The sequence below is a fragment of the Schistocerca serialis genome, chromosome 5 (assembly GCF_023864345.2).
Source record: "Schistocerca serialis cubense isolate TAMUIC-IGC-003099 chromosome 5, iqSchSeri2.2, whole genome shotgun sequence".
In the NCBI taxonomy this organism is placed as follows: domain Eukaryota; kingdom Metazoa; phylum Arthropoda; class Insecta; order Orthoptera; family Acrididae; genus Schistocerca; species Schistocerca serialis.
The window spans coordinates 567,986,502-568,004,785 of record NC_064642.1 but is presented as its reverse complement, the minus strand read 5'-3'; positions in this window follow the sequence as shown (position 1 = coordinate 568,004,785).

The following is an 18,284-nucleotide window of genomic DNA, read 5'->3' as shown; positions in this document are numbered from 1 at the left end:
CTAGACGGATCAGGGGTCCCATATCACTCCAACTGCACACGCCCCACACCATTACAGAGCTTCCACCGGCTTGAGCAGTTTCCTGCTGACAATGGATTCACGAGGTTGTCTCCACCTCCGTACACGTAGATCCGCTCGATACAATTTGAAACAAGACTCTTCCGTCCAGAAAACAATTTCCCAGTCATCAACAGTCCAATATCGGTGTTGACGGGCCCAGGCGAGCCGTAAAGCTTTGTGTCGTGCAGTCATCAAGGGTACACAAGTGGTCCTTCGGCTCCGAAAGCCCAAATCGATGATGTATCGTTGAATGGTTCGCACGCTGACACTTGGTGATGGCCCAGCATTGAAATCTGCAGCAATTTGCGAAAGGGTTGCACTTCCGTCATGTTGAACGATTCTCTTCAGTCGTCGTTGGTCCTGTTCTTGCAAGATCTTTTTCCGACCGCAGCCATGTCGGAGATATGATGATTTACCGGATTCCTGATATTCACGGTACATTCCTGAAATGGTCGTATAGGAAAATCCCCACTTCATCGCTACCTCGGAGATGCTGTGTCCCATAGCTCGTGTGCCGACTATAACACCACGTTCAAACTCACTTGCGTCTTGAGAACCTACCATTGTAGCTGCAGTAACCGGTCTAACAACTGCGCCAGACACTTGTCGTCTTATACAGGCCTTGCCGACCGCATCGCCATATTCTGCCTGTTTACAATCTCTGTAATTGAATGTACATGCCTATACCAGTTTCCTACGGCTTCAGTGTATTTTGCATATTGAGCCATGGCGGGCTCCCTCTTTGAATTCCCGGCCCGCGCGTCTGGCGTTTGTCACTTCTCGCTGCTCGGAGCTTGTGGCGCCAGGGGGCGTGGTGGGGCCGCGCTGGATGTCGAGGAACGACAGCGGATTGCACGGGCAGTCGCTGTTTTGAAGCCGGACCGGAGGGTGAGCCGCGCAGGGCCCATGGGCAGTGTGTGCCGTTCGACCGAACTTGTGCCATGGAGTGATTGGTAGCCCTTTGAACATTTGGTCTATTTAATAGTTGTGGGCACGGGTGTTATCGGAAGACGGAACATTAGTGTGGCCTTGGCTGTTTGAATTTGATATTGATTCTTCTCGGTGTAAGTCACGTTGTGCAACGAGCTTTCTGATCCGATAAACTGCATGATTTGAGTCGTGTTGAGCGACATAATACCTTGTGGCATTGCCATGGGAGGGGTTAGGGTAACGTGTGGCAGCGGGAGACCCCTGTTAATCCAATTTAATTTCCCACGTTCAACTGTGGAGTCGATGATTTAGTAATCCTGTACATTGTTTTAAGCATGACCATGTTTAGCCATAGCCCAAAAAGTTCTGGTTGTATTAAGTGAGAATGACAATGAAATTCAGGCGCTTCTTTAGTTTGTTCCAGTTTTCCACTGTTGTGGCACGCTTTGACTGTCTTGGATCTGGAACCAGTGCGTGCTCATCATATTTGGCTGTTAACGTCGCCTCTGTACATGGAATGCACCGCCGCCGGCTATCCTTCGGGTGCCATCACTCAAGTAAATTACTGTTTGAAATTTGTATTAAAATTGTGTATATTTTGATGTTTGGGGCTTGTTGAGTCAAGTGCTCTTGTTGGGCATGTGCCGAACCCCGTTAGGATGACCACATGTTGGTCCATTATAAAGGAATCGCACGTGTCATACCGAGATGTTGTCCGGACTTATGAAAGCGTAGCCCGTTGATAACAACTAAACTAGCACATTTGAGGTTCACGAGGTGTAAAAGGCAAAATAGTGTAAAAGTAATAAGTGTTACTATGCTCTGAAGATTTCTTATGTGTTCGTTCGCTGGCCATTTGTGAGCTAAAGAGTAAAAGAAATTTATTCCCTGTCTCAGGGCTAGTTGCATCTTACGAGATTTAATTGTTATTTAAATGTTTTCATGGGTTGATCTTTTCACACCTTTCATTTATTTATTTATTTTCCTTTTGCTACAAGTTGGTTCTGAGTACTAATTATTGGCTCTCCTCCTTCTTAAATGGCGTTCTTGAGCCGCTATGTATATACGTTCACTTACTGAATCACTTAAGTGTTCTCTAGGGAATACCTTAATTGAATTTTCACTGCCTGTCTGAAGGCAGTTATATCAGTCTGTGCACACTCGTTCTCTTATTACTGGGGTGAGATTTAAGGAAACTTGCTCTGTCTGCCTGAAGCAGCTCTATAAATATGTGTACCTCTTTACTTTATTAAATTCTCTATGTACCGTTGGAGGTGTATTGTAAAAATTTCTTTTTCCTAATTGTCTTGAGGCAGCTGTAAGCTACTGTTTTCCGGTGTAGCTATTAAGTTCTTAACCTTTTGATATGAGTTATGCATCTCTGTTGTATTAAAAGGCCAACTGTTTCCAAATATTAATTACTCGTTCATTTGCTGAACCATTTTCTGAGTTGTGGTTCGTTAAGATGGAAATTTTGAGTAAGAAATCTAAGAACCGCTGTCAGACACAGCTTTTGTCTTTAACTATTGCCTTATTGAAATTGTCACTAAACTAAAGTGTGTAATTCCTTAAATTTGAAAAATTCGGAGTGTTGTTTGTAACCCTATTAATCTATCTGATTTTAGTTACTTTTCTTAAATAAATGTTTAATAAACAATAGTGAATGATGTGAAATCCAATCTTTCCAGTCCTTCCACTTAATTTCCTTTTTGCCTGCTGGAAGTTTGACATATAATATCCACATTTATCACTAAACGTGCTGGCAAATTTATATCACTGGACGACGCATAGTTTAGGAGATATGACGTCATAAACACTTAGATGCGCGAGAAACTGCCGCGTCAGGCATGACGTTTTGTTTTATTTCTTCTTTACTATTAAAGTGCCAACAGACTTGGCACAGTGATCGTTCTGGTTCCCATCAGATCACCAAAGTTACGCGCTGTGCCACTTGGATGGCATGCGAGCTGAACTCAACTCTTGTGAGGCCAGTTGAGGATCTACCTGATTGAGAAGTAGCGACTCTGGTCACGACGGCCGCGAGGGCGATGTGCTGACCACATGCCACACCATCCAGTGACGCCTATCGACTGAGAAAGACACAGCGGTCGGTACCGTTGGATCTTTCGAGGCCTTTTCGGACTGAGAAAGAGTCGCTGCAAAAGCTATTCGCAACACTAATTCGTGCACACAGTACACGGAAAATCAAAGGTATTGTGTACCCAAAATCAGATTAAAAAACCAACCACTTCATTTTCCTTTCCTTGGCATTGCAGCGCATCCCGGCTACAGCTAGTAAACAATAATAACAACGATATTATGGAAATGTGCGGTTGGCGTCATTGGCCGGGAGGCCCCTTACGGGGCAGCTCCGGCCGCCTTGGTCCAGGTCTTATTACATTCGACGCCACATTGGGCGACCTACGCGCCGGATGGGGATGAAATGATGATGAAGACAACACAACACCCAGTCCCTGAGAGGAGAAAATCCCCGACCCAGCCGCGAATCGAACGCGGGCCCGTAGTACGGCAATCCGTCACGCTGACCACTCAGCTATCGGGGTGGACACTTGTATTATTATTTCACATAACACGTTCACAATGTGTTTCCTCCTTCTTTTTTTCTTTTCTGAAAAATCTTACTGCTAAAGCTATGCAATGTATATTGCTAACACCTTATCCTCCTTCTGAGCTCGACATCTCACTCGTTATAGAGGAATGCTGACTCAGATTTTCATACTAGCAAATGGGAAGTTGCAGTACAAAAAATGGAAACCAAGCGTCGTTGCTATGGTCCTAACATCACCTGTTCGTGCGTTCAGTGTTACGTTATCGGTGCTTACGCAACAGCATGAACTACCTAATGTTCCAAAACGCCTCGCACAAAAATGAGATAATTCCGGGACTCATATCTCCGGTTATAACGATGACAGAAATGCAGAGTCAAATGCTATGGATAGCCGTTGGACTAGGGACCATTTGTATATCTAACAGAAGGATCGTCTTAGTGTCACTATCCTACAGTGCAGGGTCAAAGTGGGAATACTGCACATTTCTTACAGCTCAGAGAAATTGAGCAGATCGGTTGCTTCTTTTTGCACTTGGTCGTTAAGTGGCTTATGGAAGCACCATTAGTTCATGGGCGGTTGTTTAGAAAACTTGAAGAAACGTTTTTAACCGTTTTTTTCGTACCAAAACCGAGCCGTGAGTTCAAAGACAGGTATGCACATCAGATGGCTGTTATTTTCATGATGTATTCCCAAAATTACAATCTCGAATAACCTTCAAAATCATCTTGATATCTCTGTTAGTTTCGGAGATACAGAGGTTCAAATTTACCCTACTTGTACATGCAAAATACGCACGTAAAACAACATGTGTGGAGGAACCATATTTTATAAAGTGACGCAGCACGGAGAAATATGGTCTAAGGTGTCTCCGTTATCATCGTAACGGTTCTGGGAACTCCTTGTTGTAGTACTGAAGCACATGCAATTTTTTCCCATATAATTCGGTCTGAGGTGTAACATTAGTTTTGTGTTATTCGATTTCACATGAGTAAGCTACCTAAATTTTACTTATCAGTATATTTATTTTCAAACGAATGACATGCCCTGCTGCAGCAGGGAAGAGAAGGGAACCAGTGGAAAAACGTTCCTCTCCGAGCACAAAAAAATATAAATATGTTCTTGTTTATAGAAGAGATTGACTGGGAAGTGGCGTACCAGCTGCCTCATTCTACCTTCCTCAGTTCCTCTAAACCTTTTTCAAAAATTTTTGCATGCGAAAATATTCGCGCTTTTTTGTACTGTAAAAGGAAACAGTGAAAGTGGGAAAGAGACTGAAATTTAATAAATACTGGAAGATTGTAGACAGTGGGACAACGGCAGTGTGAGAAAAAGAGAAGGACTCAGTGGCGGTAGAACGTAGTTGACAGTGACAGAACTTTGCTAAGAAACGAGTGAAGGAAGCAGTGCCAATGGGAAAGGAATAAAGAGAAGGAGAAAGTGGATGTGGCTGAGAACCAGTGATAAAGAGACAGATTCTATGACGGTGACAGAGAGGAAGAGATAGTGACAATAAGAAGAAACAGCAGCAGTGAGGAGGAACGAATGAGATCGTAGCAGTAACAGAGAGCAAGAGGAAGACTGACAGTGAGAGGAGACAGCAGTAGAAGGACAGAATGAAGGAGACTATGGCTGCGACACAGGAGACAGCAACAGAAAAATAGAGAGACACAGAGATTTGATGACAGTTGGGCTGCATGAGTGAGCAGAATGCGCAAGCGGGAATGGGTGGGTATAAACAGCTTCCAGCAATGGACAATGGGTGTGAACGAGTTATAGCTAGGGGAGCATGTGGGAGTTGTGAGTTGCATGTTAAAAAGAGCGCAAATATGTTCGCATGCCAAATTTTTGACAAAAATTTTAAAGGTGCTGACGAGGATATAATGAGGCAGCTGGTACACCACTTTTCAGTGAGTCTTTTAAATAAACAGGAACATATTCGCATTTTATGTGCTCCAACAGGAATTTTTCCGCTGGTACACAATGTGCGTAGCGTGTGTAATGTGTGCAGCGAATGGGAGTGAAAAATGAACGAACAATGTATCACTAGCCTCTTACATTATTAAATAAAGTATTTGTAAAACAGTATTTACATAAGGGATAAACCGAATGATGTAACACTGTTTTAAACAGACTGGCCTTGTTCGGGAGGGTGGGGGCCCCAGTTTTCATCCGGTTGGTTGGTTGATATGAGGGCGGGGACCAAACAGCGAGGTCATCGGTCCCATCGAATTAGGGAAGGATGGGGAAGTAAGTTACTTAAGCAAATATTTTATCTCGTGACGCCTCGTACAATTTTACGTTAAGAGCCTCTACCTGTGGCCATTCACTGGTGACCATTCATTCTGACGTACGACATATGTTATCTGGTTTGTAATGGATCATATTATTTTTTTCTCTCGTATATATAGTGGTCCATTGATCGTGACCGGTCAAATATCTCACGAAATAAGCGTCAAATGAATTTCAACTGTCACTAATATCAATAAACCTTCTATGTCAATACGTTTAAGATCAAAATTCATCATTTAAATTTACGTACTACTTCTCGTTATCTCCATTGTTAACAGAGCTGGTTATGACATAGTGTTACCGGATCGCCTCTCCGCTGCTCACGCAAATTCCTCTTGTCTGCTGCGATCCTCTTGATGCAGGATTCTCGGCGCGGACGAAATGATGAACAGATAGGGTTATTTATATAAGCATCTGTACATAAACTTGGTCTCCTAGTAACTTTTATAACACTTTCTTAATGTATGGTTGGAACAAACATTTTTCAACAATACTGCCATGACGGAGTTCGTCATACGTCCGTCCGCTACCACTTATAGAGTCAAACAGGTGAAGATACAGAAATTACCAATTGAAGAGCGTATCTCTACTCTTCTCGTTATGAAGACACTATCTTTTCCATAAAATAACTTAGTACTTTACCGTTGGCTTTATAGGCATATACAGGGTGGTCCATGGATAGTGACCGGGCCACATATATCACGAAATAAGCATCAAACGAAATAACTACAAAGAACGAAACTCGTCTAGCTTGAAGAGGGAAACCAATTGGCGCTATGGTTGGCCCGCTAGAGGTCAAACGGATATCAACTGCGTTTTTTTAAAAATAGGAACCCCCATTTTTAATTACATATTCGTGTAGTACGCAAAGAAATATGAATGTTTTAGTTGGACCACTTTTTTCGCTTTGTGATAGATGTCGCTGTAATAGTCAAAAACGTATAAGTACGTAGTATCACGTAACATTCCGCCAGTGCGGACGGTATTTGCTTCGTGATACATTACCCGTGTTAAAATGGACCGTTAACCAATTGCACACATCCATGCCCGAGGCAGTATTCGAACCTGCGACCGTAGCAGTCCCGCGGTTCCGGACTGCAGCGCCTAGAACCGCACGGCCACCGCGGCCGGCTAATAAATAGAGGGAAGATGCCTAATAGGAGACACACTTCTGAAAACCCACTTTAAAGACCTGAAAGTAAATGCAGTTATGTTTTTATCATGGTAATAATATTCATTAGTTTCTTTTATCCTTCCCTCATTTCACACTACTTATGTTTATTTTTACGACACTGCGGGTAAACAAAATTGTCTTCCGGGACACCGCAATCCTCGTGAGCCCAGCGATAACATTTCGTGCATTGTGCCCATTTGTCCCAGTATTTGTCGTCAGAAAAGCGCGCTGTACAGAATGGACACATTGCGCCATCGTCATCACTGCTGTCTGAATCACCACTGCAATCATTGTCGGAAGGAAGCATGGGACAAGCAATGTACTAATAATCGGTCGTTAAACGGGAATGCCGGTACTTCATCCGTTGGATGGCATTTCCAATAGAACACGAAACTGCAGAAACGTATGCAGAGACAGAGTGTTGTGTGCTAGGCAAAGCAAATGTTACGGAACATAAATTTCTGGTGGACAGAGGCGCTCACGTGTCAGTAGTCGTCTGGATCTCTTGGGCAGGAAGAGACTGCACCAGTATAGGTTACGCGGAGTAGGTGATAATGACGTGAAGCCATTGGGGACAGGCTGTTCAGTTTGAACGTAGGAAGTAAGTGCTTTCTAGGTCACGTAGAAGTATTGTCGCAAGTTGATGAGGGGTGCTGTGCAATCCTAAGACTTGACTCTCTTGCTAAACATCACGCAAAAATTGACCTTTTGCAGCGTTCAGTTGAACTTGGTGGAACATTGTTACGGCTAGAGGCGTTACACTGCCGCGAGGTTCGCCGATTATGAAGGCAGTAACCAACAAATTGCGGATACAGACACCAAAGATCAGCTCTCATAGTACAATACCACAAGGTACAGGGCAGCTGATATAGGTGAGCACAAATACAAACCTACCTCAGGATTTACATGTTGTAGAGCCAATGGAAACTAGCGAAGGATTGATTAAGTCACATTGTTTTGTACACAGAAGTGTAGTATGCGCCAGTACCGTGGATGGAGATTTTATGGTTCTGGTCAGTCTTGATAATTTTGGCAAGGATGAATGTGCCAGAGGGTGTACTAATTGATAATTTAGATGTTTTTGAGTAAGATGGCATAAATAGGTCAAGTGAGGATCTCTGCCGCCAGAAAGCTGTCAATGAATCTGCATTACAAGAGAAAGTGAAACATCTGCAGAAAATTGATACACAAGCAATGGAAGCTTTGTTATACAGTTCATGGATTTATTTAATCTGAGAGGTTCGTTATCAGCAACGCCACTCACGCAACAAAAAATGGTTCAAATGGCTCTGAGCACTATGGGACTTAACTTCTGAGGTCATCAGTCGCCTAGAACTTAGAACTAATTAAACCTAACTAACCTAAGGACATCACACACATCCAAGCCCGAGGCAGGATTCGAACCTGCGACCGTAGCGGTCGCGCGGCTCCAGATTGTAGCGCCTGGAACCGCTCGGCCACCCCGGCCGGCTCACGCAACACAGAATACGAACAGGTAACACTGCTCCAGTGTATAAAAACCTATATCGAGTCCCGAAGTGTATGCAACCTACAATGGAAGAATTTATCGACCAGCAGCTAGATGACTGTATCATTGAGAATAGTGATAGTGCCCGGGGAGGTACCGGTAATTGCGGTCCCAAAAAAAGTCACCAGATGACGATAAAATACAATTTTACTGTGATTATCGATAACTCAATGCACGAACGATCACAGATGCACATCCGATACCAAACATAACAGAGACTCTCGACAACTTGGGTCAGTGTAACTACTTCTTCACACTGGACTTAAGGAGTAGATATCACCAAAAGAAGTAGCGCCAGAGGATCGACCAAAGACAGCTGTTTCCATTACAGGGGTCATTTCCAATACTGTCAAACGCCCTTCGGCCTCAAAAATGCACCCACCACCTTTCACAGATTTTTGGATGGTGTGCTTAGGAGATTGAAACACATGGATGGCAAAATAGTTTTTTTCAAAGAACATGGAAGAGCATGTGCGACAGATGGAGGAGGTATTCAAAAGACTGAGAACAGCTCAATTAACACTAAGTATTGAGAAATGTCATTTTGTATCAACAGAAGTAAATTATCTTGGGCATATAATTACAAAAAGGTGAGTTTCATCAGTCTCTGTAATTATTCTCGTCGATTCGTAAAGGGCTTTGCTGAAATTTCTGGACCTTTGAATCGTTTGTCAAAGAAAGGAGCGAAATTTGAATGGTCTACTGAATGTCAGATGATATTCGATACTTTAAAGTGAGCACTGACATCAAACCCTGTTTCGATATTCCCTGATTTTGAAAAAAAAAATTCTGTTTTGTGATGCAAGCAATACGGCTCTGGGAAATGTACTAGGACAGAATGCAAATGGTAAAGAGCGTCCTGTAGCATATGCACCCTGACAGTTGAACAAAGCAGAGCAAAATTATTTCATGACTGAGAAAGAGATACTAGCAGTAATCTACGGTTTTACGTACCTCCGCTGTTACTTATATGGCCAAAAGTTTAAGGTAGCGGTGGATAACGCTCTCAAATGGTTATTGGGATTGAAGAACCCTTGCAGTAGATTAACAATGCGGGCACTTCATTTCAATGAATTTGATTAGGAGGCAATATACCAGCCAGGGCAAAGGCATGTTAACACCGATAGTTTGATTAAAAACATTGTTGCCCTACAAACACTGGGCTGGAGCGTTGCTGAATGGCGAAAAGCTCAAACTACTGATGCTGACTCTCGACAATTCAAGAAGCAACCTGAGTTCGTGACGCAAGACGGCTTGCTGTGCAGAACAACAAATTAAGGATTACCACTAGTAGACCTGCAATTTTCCGGAATGAAGTTTTGGCACAAGCACCTGACCATATATGTCACACCATGGTGGGTGCCGAAAAATTTTGGTGAAAGACTAGAAAACGAGATGTCGAGCAATATGTTAAGCCGTCGGCACACGGACCGTGCTGTCGAACGTCAACGTTGAGCGTGCCAAGTTGAACGTGCTGCTGAACGCTGAGGGACGATGAGACTTGTGCATACGGTACGTGGGCCCCTACGTGCTATACGCGATCGCAACGCACTCCAGCGGCAGTTGAGGGATGTTTCTAGTTAGTAAATCACACTGTTTACTCAACAGGCGAACGCAAAATTTCCACGTTAGCTCTATTAAAATGCACATTTCCTTCATCGTCCGCGAAAAGGAAAGTACCATGTCCAATCAATAAGGACACAGGCTTATAAAAGTTCCGTTACAAACAATGCGGTACAAATTTGGAATACTTCTCCGCATAAGATAAACGTTATTTCATCATTCCCACATTTTAGTAAAACCCCAAGGTCAGTCTTACTTGATCACTATTCCTACCCAGTAGCAGAATCTTTGCAACATGTGAATTACGAAGCGTAAAAGAAAAAGGAGCAAAATATCTTTATACAAGTAGCGCAAGCTGTCCTGTAGATTAAGCCAATCGAACAAAGTCGCCCCTCAAAGAAAGGTGAGCGTATATTTACGTAACATCAAATATTATAACATATAGTTATATTAAACTAATAATAAAGTATGAGAACCTAATAAAAACGCGAATGCTAGGAAAAAAAATTTGGAAGTCCTACGACGCGAACCACCGACCATACCTATATTGAATAGTGAAATGAGACGCTACTCATTACGCTAAACGAACAACTCTTGCACTGCACTTAGCCATATTGTGTTACCCTTGCTAAAAACGTTAATCGTAGATAATTATGTTACTAATTGAAATTTAATTATAACAAATTGTACCAAGAACAATGCGTTTTGCGTGGATCTTCAGTGTGTCGCTGCCTTCAAATAGCATACTCTCATAATACGCAAGTTACAATAATTCTTTTGCCACGAATGTCATGTTTCTCATTATTTTATTAGAACGAATCACACAATTAACAACGGGTTTCCCAGTGATTCTCAATTTGCTGGTGCTCAGAAACAGCATATATACATATAGGCTTGAGATGAATGCCAATATGGCGCCTCACAACTCTGTACTGAAAGGAGACGCGTGCGTGTGACGTATGTGGCGTTGTCCCATCTCATTGGTCAACGCTCAGACACACGCTCAGAATATCTGACATGCCAGATATTGCTCTGCACGTTCGGAAAAACTCCCGAACGTGCTATTCCACGCTATGACGTCAGAAACTCGGCACGCTCAACGCTCAACGTTCGGATGCACGGTCCGTGTGCCGACGGCTTTAGGACCTGCGTACCTTGTGCACAACGAGCTGATCTTAGCCAGCAAGACGAAAAAGCGAGTACAGTTGCTCAGTTGCTGGTGCTCAGAAACAGCATATATACATATAGGCTTGAGATGAATCGGTTGCTCGCATTTACATTCTGGATACGGTAATTACAGAGCAGGGTACTAGCTTCATGCCCAGTCTCATGAAGCAATTGTGTCGATTTCTCCGAATTCGCATGCTGCGACAAGCCCCTTTCCACCCTCAAGCCAATGGGAGAACAGAGAGAGTTCGTAGCATGATTTTGATTATGTTGAGCTATTATGTTAGCAGTATTCATGAAAATTGGGACATATATTTAAATTCTATAACCACCGCATACAATTCTACAGTCCATACAGCTACCAGTCTTTCGCCATGTGTGGTAACATACAGGAGAAAAATGCATTCACCTTCCGAAGTGATTAAGCCGAAGCATAAATCCGACGCTGAATTAGTAAAAAAGTTTTCTAAGAACTTACAAGACACTTGGCAACAAGTAAAACGCGCAAATGCGAAAGTCTTAGAACGATAAGAGCAGGTAGGACACTGCTTAGGAAAATTACTGCAATATAGGATTGCCCAATGGGTATTAGCAACGAACCCATATACACCAAAAGGTGAAACCGAAAAAATTCCTGACCCAACACCATGGACTGTACCAAGTAATGAAAATGACGTAACCTGTCAATGTTAAAATACAGATGCCAACGAAGACTTCCATTATTCACGTGGAATGTATTAAGGCTTTTAAGGAGGCATTGCCACAGGTACCTGATGACCAGAGTACGTCTAAAACGCCTTAGGCCACATCGATAGATAACATTTGAGATTGTTGTTTGCCGATATTGCACTTCGTCTGTTCTTGTGTAGATTATTAGAAAGCCATTCAGTTTTAGTTTTTTGTATTGATAGTATGTTTTAAAGTACTTTTTCATTTTTCGTTATTGAGTAACCGACTCAATGTTGTTTTGTATATGGGGGGTTGTATAGTTTTGTCTGGATAATCTCGCCTTCTGAAGGGAGGGGAGATAATGATAAAGGTTTCTTTCTCTCAGGTTGCATACAAAAATGGATACAGATATGGACCAAACATGTATTAATAATTTCAGAGCAAAGAGATACCTACGCTGTAATGTCGTTAGAAGATCTGCAGAAATGCCAGAGGGGAAGTGTTAGGATCTTTTTTCACCAAAAGTAATCACAGTAAACTGTTACGAACACGGAAAGCCAACAGGTATGAATAGAGTGGAATTACAAGATAGTGGAATAATAATAAACGGTACGACTTGTGACGTATCATGCGCGACATTTCGTCTGCTATCTACGATCACTGGTGTGAACACACGTTGGAACAACCTATGCTGTACTGGCCCGAGAAGTCGCTAGAGATACTGCCTACCCAAAACTTAAGCTTTCTGAGTAACATCCTGAATCGAGACATTCTATGCTCACTAGTCGAACTAGTAGCAATGCAGAAAGGCACTTACAGCCGAACAATGTTCCGGTACATACAGGAACACCGCAATAGGCAACATCATAGTATCGTGACTATAAGCGTGACATCTACAAGCGATGGCGATTTGTGTGACTTCTGTTTTAAAAGAAAGTGAGTGAACCACTCAGATTTACCTGTGCACAAAATACTCACTGTAAATAAAGCTCAGACATAAAAATGGTTCAAATGGCTCTGAGCACTATGGGACTTAACATCTAAGGTCATCAGTCCCCTAGAACTTAGAACTACTTAAACCTAACTAACCTAAGAATATCACACACATCCATGCCCGAGGCAGGATTCAAACCTGCGACCGTAGCGGTCGCGCGGTTCCAGACTGAAGCGCCTAGGACCGCTCGGCCACACCGGCCGGCTTCGGACATAGAAAGTGAATTATGTATAAACTAACAGAAGAAACCGAAGTATTAGTGTGTAAAGAATGACTTCTTCAAAGATCTATGTTATCGCTTCGATGTAACAACTGCTGAAAATCATGCGAAGTAGCTGTATGGTAATGGAAGAATGAAGTTGTACCATGTGTAACTTCTGGTGCAAAACATGTAGGATGTGGTTATTATAGGTACACCAAACTGAAAGATTCGAGACGAATTTTGTGAAGAAAGGGGACGATGTTACACCCCAGGATAGCTTCTGTGACAGACGATATAGCTTAGTCCAAGTTCTACCTTGGCAGCTCCCGGAAGGCGAACCGCCTGTGTCAATGACCAGTGGACTGCCAGCTACGGGGAAACACTGAGCGGATTGGAGCAAACACGGAAGCTATCGCAGCATGGGAGAACGACCAAGCGCACAGGTCTGCAAGCGAAGCATAATGACATCATGGATGGCCGAGGTATACCGTTATACTAATGACAAAGCAGAGTTTCATAAAGAAAGGTGCAACGCAAGGCTAAATGTTCAGGTGCCGAGACAGCAGAAAAGAGCCGCTGAAAGGTGAAGTTGAAAAAGTCTGCTGTCACTAGGAGAGCTGTTAGCGTGGGAAGCCAGAATAAATTATAGCTATCCTCATCGCCACAGAGACGCGCCAAGGTAAATACCCAAACCTTCTTAATAAATGTCTGGTTGCTGAGTGCTGATTGCCGACTGTCCAGTGTGTAGCCTCAGCCCTTGTGTCAGCTGCAGCTGTCCAGTGTGAGTGTAGGCTATGGTTGACCCCCGGCATGCCTAGCTGTCTACAGATGCCTACGCAAGCACGAGACCGTCTGGAAGGACGCTGTTGCTGGCATCTGCACTGCCAACTTCCGAGGCCACACTAATGGGACGCGGAAGCCGCCATCACCCTGCTGGAGGCTTGACCTGCGTGACCTGGACTCTGTCCGTCACCCACCTTCAAGAGGGGGAGCACTGTTGCTGCTTATCCGTTCCTGTGTCAGACATCAATGTTACCGGCTCCTGTTTCCTAAAAGGGGGCTGAGAGCCGACGCCTAAGTCCCGACAAGTACTTCAGGTGGACCTGGGGCCTGACTCCTGAGTGAAAATCTTCGACATCAACAAGTGCACTTTAGAGATCAAGTCATAGAGCTGGAGGCGCCGGAGACCAAAGAGCGACGGCTACCGCTTCACACAACAGCCGCCACCTACGTTTCTCTGCGCTGGAGGTACAAGTCTGTAAAGAGGCTATAATTTCGCACCTTACAAGCACCCATCCACATACTTTGCCGTGATCTACAAACACAATTAGGTATCATGTGATAGGTTGTACATCGTATATATGAATATACACTCCTGGAAATGGAAAAAAGAACACATTGACACCGGTGTGTCAGACCCACCATACTTGCTCCGGACACTGCAAGAGGGCTGTACAAGCAATGATCACACGCACGGCACAGCGGACACACCAGGAACCGCGGTGTTGGCCGTCGAATGGCGCTAGCTGCGCAGCATTTGTGCACCGCCGCCGTCAGTGTCAGCCAGTTTGCCGTGGCATACGGAGCTCCATCGCAGTCTTTAACACTGGTAGCATGCCGCGACAGCGTGGACGTGAACCGTATGTGCAGTTGACGGACTTTGAGCGAGGGCGTATAGTGGGCATGCGGGAGGCCGGGTGGACGTACCGCCGAATTGCTCAACACGTGGGGCGTGAGGTCTCCACAGTACATCGATGTTGTCGCCAGTGGTCGGCGGAAGGTGCACGTGCCCGTCGACCTGGCACCGGACCGCAGCGACGCACGGATGCACGCCAAGACCGTAGGATCCTACGCAGTGCCGTAGGGGACCGCACCGCCACTTCCCAGCAAATTAGGGACACTGTTGCTCCTGGGGGTATCGGCGAGGACCATTCGCAACCGTCTCCATGAAGCTGGGCTACGGTCCCGCACACCGTTAGGCCGTCTTCCGCTCACGCCCCAACATCGTGCAGCCCACCTCCAGTGGTGTCGCGACAGGCGTGAATGGAGGGACGAATGGAGACGTGTCGTCTTCAGCGATGAGAGTCGCTTCTGCCTTGGTGCCAATGATGGTCGTATGCGTGTTTGGCGCCGTGCAGGTGAGCGCCACAATCAGGACTGCATACGACCGAGGCACACAAGGCCAACACCCGGCATCATGGTGTGGGGAGCGATCTCCTACACTGGCCGTACACCACTGGTGATCGTCGAGGGGACACTGAATAGTGCACGGTACATCCAAACCGTCATCGAACCCATCGTTCTACCATTCCTAGACCGGCAAGGGAACTTGCTGTTCCAACAGGACAATGCACGTCCGCATGTATCCCGTGCCACCCAACGTGCTATAGAAGGTGTAAGTCAACTACCCTGGCCAGCAAGATCTCCGGATTTGTCCCCCATTGAGCATGTTTGGGAGTGGATGGAGCGTCGTCTCACGCGGTCTGCACGTCCAGCACGAACGCTGGTCCAACTGAGGCGCCAGGTGGAAATGGCATGGCAAGCCGTTCCACAGGACTACATCCAGCATCTCTACGATCGTCTCCATGGGAGAATAGCAGCCTGCATTGCTGCGAAAGGTGGATATACACTGTACTAGTGCCGACATTGTGCATGCTCTGTTGCCTGTGTCTATGTGCCTGTGGTTCTGTCAGTGTGATCATGTGATGTATCTGACCCCAGGAATGTGTCAATAAAGTTTCCCCTTCCTGGGACAATGAATTCACGGTGTTCTTATTTCAATTTCCAGGAGTGTATAAAGGAGACTGACATTGTCACGCACGCCTTGTAAATAATTGTTAACACCTATTGGGTGGAAGGTGACGGAGTGTCTTTATCATCATACTAGTAGAGGTTGGAACGACAATGGAAATGAAACGGCAGGCGGAACTCAAGCCCTGGGTGGAAGGCCCACACAGGTGCGTTGGTCCTGCTTAAACACAGGTAGCAGCAAGACGGACGTTGGAACAGCTGAGCGCTGGGGCACAATAGAGTCACGTTTTGTAGCCGGACAGGAAGGAATATACTTCGGAAATTACGAAAATCTTTAGGACGCAGCTGAGAGGAACGAGGAAGCTGTGATATTATTGGATTTCAGACATTTTGCATATGAGAAAAGGACAGCCATCGAGTTGTAGTTTGTAATGATACTAAGAATGACAACGCGAGAGTAAAGAAACGAAATCTGTTTATAACGTGCGCCTATACCAAGACGCTCGGCCAGCATTTAAAAGGTACTTTTAAACACTATGACTCGCTGGGCGCAGATATTTAAAATCATTGCCGCAGCGCTTGATAGCAAGAAGCTGCGAAACAGAAGAAAGAACAATTTATCATTTGTTAGGAAAATTCTAGAGTCTTTATAGTTAGTTGTACTTCTGGTCGCCGATATGTTAACATGTACTTCATTACCTTTGATGTTTGGTCGCCGACTTGTTAAGACGTGTTGTGTAGCACCGCTACAAGTTATATTTCATTTAGTGTAAAAAACCACGTTATCACCAAGAAAAAAACGCTTTTGTAAACCTTGTGACGATAAAAAATACTTACGCGCACGCCAGGACATTTAATTTTTACAAAATATCACACATACAAAAGCAGCGATTGTTGGACTGCTCCATGTATGAGAAAAACATGAAAATGTAAGTTTTGTATTCATTGTAAATTTGTTAATGTTTATAGTTTAACGCCTTTGTTCTTTGAGAATATATTGATGCTTCACTGTACAGAAAATCTATGCTTATTCTTTTCTTTAAATTAACCACAAATAATGTTTATGTTTAAATGAACTTTGTTACAGGTTCGCTCTTTATCGCGGTGTCTCGATTGCATTTGGGAGACCATTAATGTGTTCAATTTCCGATGTGACAACTTTTTTTACAAAATTTCACTGTTTTGCATTCATTTCCAATTTTTTTCATTATTGAAATAGGTCCCTTAGGTAATTTCATCGAAGAGTCTGATTGCGTGAAAGCAAACCGGGTTAAGAGATCATTTGAGAAACTATTTTCGCGCAGTCAATCTGTACGTCTCCTGAACACAATCGAGAACCGACGCATCGGCGATCATTCATTAATTTTTCTCTCTTTCCAAGTCGTACCAAAAAACGGCCAAGGAGAACTGCCGTGAGTACGCAATCTAGTGTTAAAGGTTGCATTCTTTATCTTGTCGGCAAACATTGCCATAAATTATCATCATCAATGTTATATTTGGTTAAATGTGAAAAGCAAAACCTTTTAACGCTAGATGTGGCGCCCGAACAGGGACCCGACTAAAAAACTAATTTCTTCTTTTTATTTTCATGCTACCATCTGGAGAAAATTGGAAGCCAAAACCAGTAATAAAAAAAGGACGCATATGCAGAAAATCGCAGTAAGAATCCACAACAGCAATAAATAGCAGCCCGCAAGACAACTAATGTGAGTACGATTTTTCATTACGTTTGAAGCTTTGCGTACTGAGCATTCAGTCGGCTCGTGACATTCACTCTCTATGCTTTTTTCCTTTTCCTCAAGCAATTTAATTTCCAAATTTCTGTTTCCTTTTGCTATTAGATCCGCCTCTATCACATCATTTCGCTTACAATAGTTAGAAATAGTCAGCAAGAATTTCCATTGTTGTGCATTTAAGTGAATCACAATGGCCGCTATCTGTGCCAGTTTCAGTGCTCTATAAGTGTTTTTCATTTATTTTATCACTCCCGTTGCCATATTGGCATTTTCGTGTGTCAGAGTTTCAATTGTTTATAACGCGCAAGCAATATCTGAGAAATCAGGACGCGAAAACCTTGGCGCACCTGACAAGTGAAAATCATAATTTAAAAAAATTATCTTTTCTAGCTCGTGCAGAGTAACTACTTTAAATTTACGATGGATGATGAGCAACCAAGGCAACTTAGACCGCGCGCGGGTGTAAATCGCGTAGTGAGGGAACAAAAGACGACGAAGCGACACGTGAGCTGTCGGCGCTACAGACCGCGTCGCAGCCACGTGAATGCTCGCTGTCAGATATACTAAAATTGTTTGCTGATATGAAAACCAGTTTTGAAGCAAACATGGCACAGCTTACAAACAAGAGTGATAACATTGAAGCTCACATGG